The sequence below is a fragment of the Hordeum vulgare genome, chromosome 3H (genome assembly GCF_904849725.1).
Source record: "Hordeum vulgare subsp. vulgare chromosome 3H, MorexV3_pseudomolecules_assembly, whole genome shotgun sequence".
In the NCBI taxonomy this organism is placed as follows: Eukaryota; Viridiplantae; Streptophyta; class Magnoliopsida; order Poales; family Poaceae; genus Hordeum; species Hordeum vulgare.
In genome coordinates, this window is record NC_058520.1 from 521,035,863 (window position 1) to 521,046,363 (window position 10,501).

The following is a 10,501-nucleotide window of genomic DNA, read 5'->3' on the forward strand; positions in this document are numbered from 1 at the left end:
CTGCCACGAGAGCAACTGCGGACGCGATGGAGTTGTTCTTGGGCAACAACGAACAAGGATGGCGCTCGTCCTCGTGGATTGGGGCGGCGGTTGCAGAAGACCCAGATCTTCGATGTACGCGTAGCCCGGCTGCGACCCCGATCTAGGCCATGGCGCCCTTGGCGCTGAACATGGCGATCCCCGATAGGCAACTTCCCGTCAACGGCAAGAGGGCGTACAAAGAGAAATCGATCAAGAAAGTATTTTGTCTTCTTCTAATCAATCATCGATCTGATTGTTATTTTTCCTCTACTCCTATGCATACAAGCAAATTGTGTTGGAAATATGCCCTAGAGGCAATAATAAAATGGTTATTATCATATTTCCTTGTTCATGATAATCGTCTATTGTTCATGTTATAATTGTATTAACAGGAAACAGTAATACATGTGTGAATAAATAGATCACAATGTGTCCCTAGCAAGCCTTTAGTTGGCTAGCTCGCTAATCAATAGATGATCATGGTTTCTTGATCACGGACATTAGATGTCACTGATAACGGGATCACATCATTGGGAGAATGATGTGATGGACAAGACCCAATCCTAACATAGCACTAGATCGTATTGTTCGTATGCTAAAGCTTTTCTAATGTCAAGTGTCTTTTCCTTCGACCGTGAGGTTGTGCAACTCCCGGACACCGTAGGAGTGCTTTGGGTGTATCAAACGTCACAACGTAACCGAGTGACTATAAAGGTGCACTACGGGTACCTACGAAAGTGTCTGTTGGGTTGGTACGAATTGAGATCGGGATTTGTCACTCCGTATGACGGAGAGGTATCTCTGGGCCCACTCGGTAGAACATCATCATGAGCTCAATGTGACCAAGGAGTTAGTCATAGGATGACGTGCTACGGAACGAGTAAAGAGACTTACCGGTAACGAGATTGAACAAGCTATATGCATACCGACGATCGAATCTCGGGCAAGTTCTATACCTACAGACAAAGGGAATTGTATACGGGATTGATTGAATCCTTGACATCGTGGTTCATCCGATGAGATCATCGTGGAACATGCGGGAGCCACCATGGGTATCCAGATCCCGCTGATGGTTATTGGCCGGAGAGTGTCTCGGTCATGTCTGCATGCCTCCCGAACCCGTAGGGTCTACACACTTAAGGTTCGATGACGCTAGGGTTATAGGGGATTGTTATACGAGGTTACCGAAGGATGTTCGGAGTCCCGATGAGATCCCGGACGTCACGAGGAGCTTGGGAATGGTCCAGAGGTAAAGATTGATATATAGGATGGATGAGTTTGGACACCGGAAATGTTTCGGGCGTCACCGTTAGCATACCGGGACCACCGGGACCACCGAAAATGGTTCCGGGGGTCCACCGGGAGGGGCCACCAGCCCCAAGAGGTAGCGTGGGCCAAAAGGTGGAGGGAAACCAGCCCAAAGTGGGCTGGTGCGCCTCCCACATAGAGGCCCAAGGCGCAGGAGGTGGAGAGTGGGGCAAACCCTAGGCGCTGGTGGGCCTAAGGCCCACCTAGGGGTGCGCCACCCCCTCTCCCTGCCCTGGCCGCCGCACCTCCCATCTGGGGGGGCTGCCGCACCACCTAGGGTGGGAACCCTAGGGGTGGCACACCCCCTCCCCTCCTCCTATATATAGAGAGGGTTTTGGGGCTGTTTTGCACACAGGTTTCCCTCTCCCTCGGCGCAGCCCTGCTCCCCTCCTTCCTCCTCTCCCACGGTGCTTGGCGAAGCCCTGCCGGGAGACCTCGTCTCTCCATCGACACCACGCCGTCGTGCTGCCGGAGATCTTCCCCAACCTCTCCCTCCTCCTTGCTGGACCAAGGTGCGGGAGACGTCACCGGGCTGCATGTGTGTTGAACGCGGAGGTGCGTGGTTCGGCACTAGATCGGAATCACACCGCGATCTGAATCGCCGCGAGTACGACTCCATCAACCGCGTTCTTGCAACGCTTCCGCTTAGCGATCTTCAAAGGTATGAAGATGCACTCACCCCTCTCTCGTTGCTGGTCTCTCCATAGGAAGATCTGAATATGGCGTAGGAAAAATTTGAATTTAGGCTACGTTACCCTGCAGTGGCATCCGAGCCATGTTTTCTATGCGTAGATTCTATGCACGAGTAGAACACAAAAGGTCATGGGCGATGATTTGTCAATTGCTTGCCGCTACTAGTCTTATTCTTTTCCGGCGGTATTATGGGATGAAGCGGCCTGGACCGACCTTACACGTACGCTTACGTGAGACTGGTTCCACCGACAGACATGCACACCGTGCATAAAGGTGGCTAGCGGGTGTCTGTCTCTCCCACTCTAGTCGGATTGGATTTGATGAAAAGGGTCCTTATGAAGGGTAAATAGCTTTGGCATATCATCGTTGTGGCTGTCACGTAGGTAAGAAGGCGTTCTTGCTAGAAACCCAAATCAGCCACGTAAAACTTGCAACAACAATTAGAGGACGTCTAACTTGTTTTTGCAGGGTTTGCCATGTGATGTGATATGGCCAAAGTTGTGATGTTGCATGTGTGATGTATGAGATGATCATGTTATTGTAATAGGATTCACGACTTGCATGTCGATGAGTATGACAACCGGCAGGAGCCATAGGAGTTGTCTTAATTTATTGTATGAGATGCAACGCCATGTGTTTACTACTTTTACTTCATTGCTAACGGTTAGCTATAGTAGTAGTGGTAGTAGTAGTTGGCGTGACGACTTCACGAAGACACGATGATGGAGATCATGGTGTCACGCCGGTGACAATGATGATCATGCGATGCCTGAAGATGGAGATCGAAAGAGCAAAGATGATAATGGCCATATCATGTCACTATATGATTGGATGTGATGTTTATCATGTTTTTCTCTTATTGCTTAGAACGACGGTAGCATAATAAGATGATCCCTCTTAAAAATTTCGAGAACGTATTCCCCTAAGTGTGCACCGTTGCGAATGATCGTTGTCTCAAAGCACCACGTGATGATCGGGTGTGATAGATTCTAACATTCGCATACAACAGGTGTAAGCCAGATTTACACACGAGAAACACTTAGGTTGACTCGACGAGCTTAGCATGTACAGACATGACCTCGAATACAAGAGACCGAAAGGTCGAACATGAGTCGTATGGTTGAATACGATCAGCATGAAGTTGCTCACCATGACGACTAGTCCGTCTCACATGACGATCGGACACGGGTTAGTCAACATGGATCATGTATCACTTAGATGACTAGAGGGATGTCGATTTAAGTGGGAGTTCATACTTAATTTGATTAAATGAACTTAATTGTCATGAACTTAGTCTAAAAGTTGTCTTTATAAATATTGTAGATGACCAACGTCAACCTCAATTTCAACGCATTCCTAGAGAAAAACAAGCTGAAGGATGATGGTAGCAACTATGCGGACTCGGTCCGCAACTTGAAGCTCATCCTTGAAGCAGCTAAAAAGGCTTATGTCCTTGATGCGCTGCTAGGTGACCCTCCTGCTCCTGCAGCAGCCCAGGACATTCTGAACGTCTGGCAAACGCGGAGTGATGATTACTCTCTGGTTAGGTGTGGCATGTTATACAGTTTGGAAACGGGGCTCCAAAGGCGTTTTGAGCAACACGGTGCATATGAGATGTTCCAAGAGCTGAAACTAGTTTTTCAAGCTCATGCCCGTGTCGAGAGATATGAAGTCTCCGACAATTTCTTTCGCTGTAAGATGGAGGAGAACAGTTCTGTCAGTGAGCACATACTCAAAAATGTCTGGGTTACACGGACGTCTGACTTCACTTGGAGTCGAACTTCCAGATGACGCTATAATTGACAGAATCCTCCAGTCTCTCCCACCAAGCTACAAAGGTTTTGTGCTGAACTACAACATGCAAGGGACGGAAAAGACCATTCCCGAGTTGTACTCGATGCTCATGTCTGCAGAAGTAGAAATCAAGAAAGAGCATCAAGTGTTGATGGTCAATAAGACCACCAGTTTTAAGAAAGGCAAGGGTAAGAAGAACTTCAAGAAAGACGGCAAAGTCGTTGCCGTGCCCGGTAAGCAAGATGCCGGGAAGAAGAAAAAGAATGGACCCAAGTCTGAGACCGAGTGCTTCTATTGCAAGGGAAAAGGTCACTGGAAGCGGAACTGCCCCAAGTACTTAGCGGACAAGAAGGCCGGCAACGTTAAAGGTATATGTGATATACATGTTATTGATGTGCACCTTACTAGCGCTCGTAGTAGCTCCTAGGTATTTGATACCGGTGCTGTTGCTCACATTTGCAACTCAAAGCAGGAACTGCGGAATAAGCAGAGACTGGCCAAGGACGAGGTGACGATGCGCGTCGGGAATGGCTCCAAGGTCGATGTGATCGCCGTCGGCACGCTGCCTCTACATCTACCGTCGGGATTAGTTTTAAACCTTAATAATTGTTATTTAGTACCAGCTTTGAGCATGAATATTGTATCAGGGTCTTGCTTAATGCGAGACGGCTACTCATTTAAGTCAGAGAATAATGGTTGTTCTATTTATATGAGTGATATGTTTTATGGCCATGCTCCGCTGGTGAATGGTTTATTCTTGATGAATCTCGATCGTGATGTTACACATATTCATAGTGTGAGTACCAAAAGATGTAAAGTTGATAATGATAGTCCCACATACTTGTGGCACTGCCGCCTTGGTCATATCAATGTTAAGCGCATGAAGAAACTCCATACTGATGGACTATTAGAGTCTCTTGACTTTGAATCATTTGACACATGCGAACCGTGCCTCATGGGCAAGATGACTAAGACTTCATTCTCAGGAATAATGGAGAGAGCGACCGATTTATTGGAAATAATACATACTGATGTGTGTGGTCCAATGAATGTTGAAGCTCGCGGTGGCTACCGTTATGTTCTCACTCTCACCGATGATTTGAGTAGGTATGGGTATATCTACTTGATGAAGCACAAATATGAGACATTTGAAAAGTTCAAGGAATTTTAGAGTGAGGTTGAGAATCAACGGACAGAAAAATTAAGTGTCTACGATCTGATCGTGGAGGAGAATATTTGAGTCACGAGTTTGGCACACACCTAAGGAAGTGTGGAATCGTTTAACAACTGACGCCGCCTGGCACATCGCAACACAATGGAGTGTCTGAACGTTGTAATCACACTTTATTAGATATGGTACGATCTATGATGTCTCTTACCGACTTACCGCTATCATTTTGGGGATACACATTAGAAACTGCAGCATTCACTTTAAATAGGGCACCGTCTAAATCCGTTGAGACGACACCGTATGAACTATGGTTTGACAAGAAACCTAAGCTGTCGTTTCTTAAAGTTTGGGGCTGCGATGCTTATGTGAAGAAACTTCAACCAGAGAAGCTCGAACCCAAAGCGGAGAAATGCGTATTCATAGGATACCCTAAGGAAACTATTGGGTATACCTTCAATCTTAGATCCGAAGGTAAAACCTTTGTTGCCAAGATCGGATCCTTTCTAGAGAAAGAGTTTCTCTCGAAAGAAGTAAGTGGGAGGAAAGTAGAACTTGATGAGGTAATTACACCCCCTCTCGAACCGGAGAGTAGCGCAGCGCGGGAAATTGTTCCTGTGGCGCCTACGCCAAGTGAAGAGGAAGTTAATGATGATGATCATGAAGCTTCGGATCAAGTTGCTACTGAACCGCGAAGGTCCACAAGGGTACGCTCCGCACCAGAGTGGTACGGCAACCCTGTGATGGAAATCATGTTGTTAGACAACGGTGAACCTTCGAACTATGAAGAAGCAATGGTGGGCCTGGATTCCAACAAATGGCTTGAGGCTACGAAATCCGAGATAGGATCCATGTATGAGAACAAAGTATGGACTTTGGTGGACTTGCCCGATGATCGGTGAGCCATAGAAAATAAATGGATCTTCAATAAGAAGACTGATGCAAACGGTAATGTGACCGTTTGTAAAGCTCGACTTGTCGCAAAGGGTTTTCGATAAATTCAAGGAGTTGACTACGAAGAGACTTTCTCTCCCATAGCGAAGCTGAAGACAGTCTGAATCATGTTAGCAATTGCCGCTTTTCATGATTATGAAATTTGGCAAATGGACGTCAAAACATCGTTCCTTAACGGGAATCTTAAGGAAGAGTTGTATATGATGCAACCAGAAGGTTTTGTCGATCCTAAGGGTGCTACAAAGTGTGCAAGCTCCAGCGCTCCATCTATGGGCTGGTGCAAGCATCTAGGAGTTGGAACATTCGCTTTAATGACGTGATTAAAGCGTTTGGGTTCATACAGGTTTATGGAGAAGCCTATCTATACAAGAAAGTGAGTGGGAGCTCTCTAGCTTTCCCCATACTGTATGTGGATGACATATTATTGATGGGGAACAATATAGAGATGTTGGAGAGCATAAAGGCCTATTTGAACAAGAGTTTTTCGACGAAGGACCTTGGAGAAGCTGCATACATATTAGGCATCAAGATCTAAAGAGATAGATCAAGACGCCTCATAGGTCTTTCACAAAGTACATGCCTTGACAAGATATTGAAGAAGTTCAATATGGAAAACTCAAAGAAGGGGTTCTTGCCAGTTTTGCAAGGTCTGAGACTGAGTAAGACTCAGTCACCGACCACGGCAGCAGATAGAGAGAAGATGAGTACTGTCCCCTACGCTTCAGCCGTAGGCTCTCTAATGTATGCCATGCTATGTACCAAGCCTGATATAAACCTTGCCATAAGTTTGGTAGGGAGGTACCAAAGTGATCCCGGTATGGAACACTGGACATTGGTCAAGAATATCCTTAAGTACCTGAAGAGGACTAAGGAGATGTTTCTCGTTTATGGAGGTGACGAAGAGCTCGTCGTAAAGGGTTACGTTGATGCTAGCTTCGACACAGATCCGGATGACTTTGAGTCATAGACCGGATACGTGTATGTTTTGAATGGTGGGGCAGTGAGCTGGTGCAGCAGCAAGCAAGAAGTCGTGGCAGCATCTACATGTGAAGCGGAGTACATAGCTGCTTCAGAAGCGGCTCATTAAGGAATTTGGATGAAGGAGCTCATCACCGACCTTGGAGTGGTTCCAAGCGCGTCGGGTCCAATGACACTCTTCTGTGATAACACCGGGGCCATTGCCATAGCCAAGGAGCCCAGGTTTCACCGGAAGACCAAGCACATCAAACGTTGCTACAACTCCATCCAGGACCATGTCCAGAGTGGAGTAATAGATATTTGTAAAGTACACACGGATCTGATGTTGCAGACCCGTTGACTAAACCTCTTCCTCGAGCAAAACATGATCAACACCATAATGCTATGGGTGTTCGATACATCACAATGTAACTAGATTATTGACTCTAGTGCAAGTGGGAGACTGTTGGAAATATGCCCTAGAGGCAATAATAAAATGGTTATTATCATATTTCCTTGTTCATGATAATCGTCTATTGTTCATGCTATAATTGTATTAACAGGAAACAGTAATACATGTGTGAATAAATAGATCACAATGTGTCCCTAGCAAGCCTCTAGTTGGCTAGCTCGCTAATCAATAGATGATCATGGTTTCCTGGTCATGGACATTATATGTCATTGATAACGGGATCACATCATTGGGAGAATGATGTGATGGACAAGACCCAATCCTAAGCATAGCACTAGATCGTATTGTTCGTATGCTAAAGCTTTTCTAATGTCAAGTGTCTTTTCCTTCGACCGTGAGGTTGTGCAACTCCCGGACACCGTAGGAGTGCTTTGGGTGTATCAAACGTCACAACGTAACTGGGTGACTATAAAGGTGCACTACGGGTACCTCCGAAACTGTGTGTTGGGTTGGTATGAATCGAGATCGGGATTTGTCACTCCGTGTGACGGAGAGGTATCTATGTGCCCACTCGGTAGAACATCATCATGAGCTCAATGTGACCAAGGAGTTAGTCACAGGATGATGTGCTACGGAACGAGTAAAGAGACTTACTGGTAACGAGATTGAACAAGGTATAGGCATACCGACGATCGAATCTCGGGCAAGTTCTATACTGACAAACAAAGGGAATTGTATACGGGATTGATTAAATCCTTGACATCGTGGTTCATCCGATGAGATCATCATGGAACATGTGGGAGCCACCATGGGTATCCAGATCCCGCTGATGGTTATTGGCCGCAGAGTGTCTCGGTCATGTTTGCATGCCTCCCGAACCCGTAGGGTCTACCCACTTAAGGTTCGATGACGCTAGGGTTATAGGGGATTGTTATATGAGGTTACCGAAGGATGTTCGGAGTCCCGGATGAGATCCCGGACGTCACGAGGATCTCCGGAATGGTCCGAAGGTAAAGATTGATATATAGGATGGATGGGTTTGGACACCGGAAATGTTTTGGGCGTCACTGGTAGCATACCGGGACCACCGGAAATGGTTCCGGGGCTCCACCGGGAGGGGACACGAGCCCCAAGAGGTAGAGTGGGCCAAAAGGTGGAGGGAAACCAGCCCAAAGTGGGCTGGTGCACTTCCCACATAGAGGCCCAAGGCGCAGGAGGTGGAGACGGGGGCAAACCCTAAGCGCTGGTGGGCCTAAGGCCCACCTAGGGGTGCGCCACCCCCTCTCCCTGCCCTGGCCGCCGCACCTCCCATCTGGGGGGGCTGCCGCACCACCTACGGTGGGAACACTAGGGGTGGCACACCCTCCTCCCCTCCTCCTATATATAGAGATGGTTTTGGGGCTGTTTTGCACACAGTTTTCCCTCTCCCTCGGCGCAGCCCTGCTCCCCTCCTTCCTCCTCTCCCACGGTGCTTGGCGAAGCCCTGCCGGGAGACCTCGTCTCTCCATCGACACCACACCATCGTGCTGCCGGAGATCTTCCCCAACCTCTCCCTCCTCTTTGCTGGATCAAGGTGCGGGAGACGTCACCGGGCTGCACGTGTGTTGAACGCGGAGGTGCCGTAGTTCGGCACTAGATCGGAATCACACCGCGATCTGAATCGCCGCGAGTACGACTCCATCAACCGCGTTCTTGTAACGCTTCCGCTTAGCGATCTTCAAAGGTATGAAGATGCACTCACCCCTCTCTCGTTCCTGGTCTCCATAGGAAGATCTGAATATGGCGTAGGAAAATTTTGAATTTAGGCTATGTTACCCTTTAAATTGCTCTCATCCGAGTGTGTAAAGGAGGAGGAAATTGCTCTCATCCGCTCGCTGCTGGCATGGCTGCACAAGGCAGCAGTGACGCTGGTTGTGGCCGACGGTGCGAGCGGTGATCCGATCCGCCGCACGGCTGCGTCACCGGTGGCAGAGGCCCAACGCTCCAGCCTGGAGCGGCCAGAGGCGCGGTTCCCAACCTTTAGGGAGGAGCCCCTCGAGGAGCGTGGCGGCGCTCGTGACTGCTGACCCGCAGCACAGTTCGAGGCGGTGTACGACAAGGCTTCTATGCCCTCCTGCGCGCGGCTCCGGTGGAAATAGCAGCATGCGCTTTGACCTGCGGTGCCCCTAGCGCGTCCTGAGCGACGACATCACGCTAATGCGCAGCCTGCCTTCTTCGAGAGCTAATAGCCAAACTATCACTAGTCAAAACCAAACATGCCAAAATACCACCAGTAAAAGCCAACTTGTCAAAATACCACCGAGTTCAATTTTATCTAGTCAAAATACCATTAGCTCATAAAATGAAACAAAAATCATCTAAAAAAGACTTGCATGCCCTTACCTCTTCAACACAGAACGAACAGACACAAAATGATTCACACAAATCACAACACAATATAGCATACCAAAAGAGCATCTCCTGTACACTATTCTGCATACCATGCATGCATATACGGTTGCAAACAGTTTTCATACCATAGGATAGGAGTATTGGCTCCGGTTACATAACATCTAATTAATCTGCTACAAGTTATAATCTAGGACGCTCAAAGTAAGGATTAGGATGAAGGCTATTTGAAATCTGAATGTTTTCAGAGAAAGTTCATGGTTCTCACAACCAAATGAACTAAACTCACCGAAGAGGGCTAGGAGCAACAATTTTGGACAATCCTCATCAGTGCAATTAGCACTAAATCTCTGAGGGTCACTATACTACGTGCCAAAGGACCAATCTTCTCTAATTGCTAGTTGCCTCAATGCAACTTTAAATGCTTTAGAGTTAGGAAATGTGGCTCCTACTTCAACTCAAGGATTGTTTTTATCGTGGATATAAGTAGGAGCCATATTGTTCGCAAGTACATGCTCATCATCCCCTCGCACATGTTGTGGATCATAAGAGTTGTGAGGGATTGATAGAAGACGTTTCTAGAGGGGGTGAATAGACTACTTGTCAAGATAAAAATCCTAGCCTCACCAATTTTGATAGAGGGCAGAATTTCAGCAATACTAACAAGTCTAGTGCACCCTACACGTGCTAGTCAACATATATGGCAACAGAGAAGTAAATACTTTGCACATGTAAAGGAGTAGAGGTTAAGAAGATCAAACGCGAAGAAGTTGGCACGACGATTTTTGGCATTGGTTTCGATAGGG